The 2,773-nt window shown below is 36.7% G+C and overlaps 1 pseudogene; it reads left to right on the forward strand.

Moving 5' to 3' along the window:
* Positions 1-275: 275 nt before the first annotated feature.
* LOC100985269 (PEST proteolytic signal-containing nuclear protein-like) lies at positions 276-2,483 on the forward strand (annotated as a pseudogene).
* Positions 2,484-2,773: the final 290 nt, after the last annotated feature.

Consider the following 2,773-nt stretch of genomic DNA (forward strand, 5'->3'; position numbering starts at 1 on the left):
AAAATTAAGGAAAGGGGACAGTCACAAAACACATTCTAGAGCTCCTCTTGCTTCCCCCATAGCTTCCCTATGCTTCCCTGAGGCAAAGAAAACCTCGTTGTCAAACAGGATTCCACTACTGGGCTGAGTTGTAGGTACAAATTTCAGTCCTTTATTTCTTACACATTGCAAACTTTGTTTTCTGTATTTCAGTTTTTACTTTTTAAAACTTTCTATACATCAATGAATTGCATCCTCCAGCTCCTTTTCTGATTTAAAGGTTGACTGGGGTTGTGCTGTGGTCTCACCTAGTGCTGTTTTCTGAGATACCCTTTGGGTTGGAGATTGTCCCAGCTTGCATTGTCCCATCAGTTGTCTTCCTGTACCATGCTGAGAGTAGTGCAATCTTTGGTGAGCGCCAGGCCTTGGACCCAGCTCCGCTGGAGCATCTCATGGCCATTTTCCCTTATCTTCTGCCGTGTCCTTCAGATGGTGCAAGGAAAGAGCAGAAACCCACCCTTCTCCCCTTGAGTCGAAAAATGACTTCTAGGCTGGTCAATAGCACAGGCTGCTGCACGACGGGATTGTAATGGCTTCTGCGAGCATGCGTGTTCCTGAAAGGGAGCCAGGAAAAGGCGCCTTAGCAGAGCACCTCTATAAGATCAAGCTTCATCCCCAATTAAACGCTGACCGCAGTTGGTTAGCTCACTATGCTCTGTGGCTGCTGAAGAGATGAGCTTGGCCAGGTTAAAGGTCACATGACCTGAGTATGGCCCAGATGAACCAGGTATGCAACCACAGGCAAAACCTAAGTGCATAAAGGAAGGCTAGTGGACTGATTTTTTTTTTTTTCCTGAAATTGTCCATTTAATATTTTCAGACTGTGGTTGACCGTGGGTAACTAAAACTGCAGAAAGGCAACTACTATATATCTATGAATTCAATCATCATGGACATCTAAAATAAATGGTGTATTTCTCTATTTACTTATGGAAAAAGATTTCCAAGACCATAATCCTTTATTTTTCAAAAAAAGCAAAATGCATTATTTTTATATAATATAGTAGAGTACCATTTTGTTTTACTCATATGTCCATGTAATAACATATATTGAATGCCACTTATTTCCCACATTTTATATATTTTTCTGAAACATATAAATACATAAAGTTATCCTGTTTATTTTGAAAGAAAGATATGTTTTATAAGAAGTTTATAAAAACAAAGGAGAAAGCTATAGAAATATTTCATCTATGTGAAATTTTAAACATGTAATAAATGTATTTTCTGTTAAACACCAAGTAATAAACACCTTCTTTTCTATTGATGCTGTTCAATAAAGATACTTGGGAGTTAAACTCTGCATCTTTCTATAAATTGAAAATGTCTGTATTTTAAACTTTTAGTAAATATCATTTAGTGGAATATAAGATCCTCATTTTGAAATTGTTTTGTAGGTTTCTTTCTTTCTTTCTTTCTTTCTTTTTTTTATTATTGGACTGAATTAAGAAGTGGATACCAGGGAGGCCGTGGTGGGGAAAATGGCGGCCGAGAAGCGGGGAGAGAAGAAGCCTGAAAAGTCGCAGCGAGCTGGAGCTACCGGAGGACCTGAGGAAGAAACAGAAAAACCTGTGAAAGCTAAAACTGTTTCTTCCAGTAATGGAGGGGAAAGTTCCAGTCGCAGCTCTGAGAAACGATCAGTGAAGAAGCTGCAGACCTCCCAACAAAGCCTACAAAGATCTCCAACTTTGGATTTGCGATAGGTAGACGACAAAGAAAGCGTCAGCCATATCCATCAAACTTGGATCAAGTAAGCCTAAAGAAACTGTTCCAACTCTTGGCTCCAAAAATTTTCAGTAGCAGCAGCTCTTAATGAAGATGAAGATGGATACACCAACATCAGCTGGACCGAACTCCTTCAATAAAGGAAAGCATGGGTTTTCTGATAACCAGAAACTATGGGGACAAAATATAAAATCTCATCTTGGAAATGTCCATGACCAAGACAATTAAATGATGTTTTGAAATTGGGGTGTGGGATGGGTGTAAAGTTAAAAGGAACAGTTTCTCTTTTTAAAGAATGGTATAAGACTATCTTTGGAGCCGCTTTTTTTTTTTTCTTTTTCATTTTTTTAAAAGATTGAGTGGTACACTAATAAATGAGAGTTTGAAATTAGAGGTAATTTATGTTTTGTCTACAGATTTCAAGACATTTGCTAATTTTGTAGTTTCATGTGATTAGTTTCCAAAGGTTACAGATAATAAATAAATCAGAAATGGTATCTTTTTAAGAATTGCATTTTTTTAGACACAACTATTAGCACATTAAGAGGGAAACAAAAAGTTATTGTTTGTTTAAAACTGCAAGCACTTACTCTCTTAACTCCCTTATTACCTAAACTTGTCTGGCTCCCAGGAACAGCCTTATAGAGAGAAGGAGTATTGTATTGGGAGGAAAATGCTAATGAACTATTGACTGAAAGTAAATTTAGATAAAATTAAAATATAGCTTTTCTTCCTTATAGGCATTTGTTTTGTTTCAAATCATCATAAATTAGGTATTGCATTGCTGTCAGTGGATACAGATGCGTAGCTCTTAAAAGAATTTTTTAAAAATGTAAACTGTTGAATATTTGAAATAGCCCACTTCACCTTAATGGGTCTTGTCTATCTTCATTAGTCCTCAAAGAAAAACCATTTGCTACAAAAGTAAATCAGTATTTTCAATTTGCTTCTCTTGTTTTTTGTTTATTAGCTAGTTCCTGTAAGCATTTTCACCAGAACTTGACACAAA

This window comes from Pan paniscus, chromosome 10, assembly GCF_029289425.2.
Source record: "Pan paniscus chromosome 10, NHGRI_mPanPan1-v2.0_pri, whole genome shotgun sequence".
NCBI classification, from domain to species: Eukaryota; Metazoa; Chordata; class Mammalia; order Primates; family Hominidae; genus Pan; species Pan paniscus.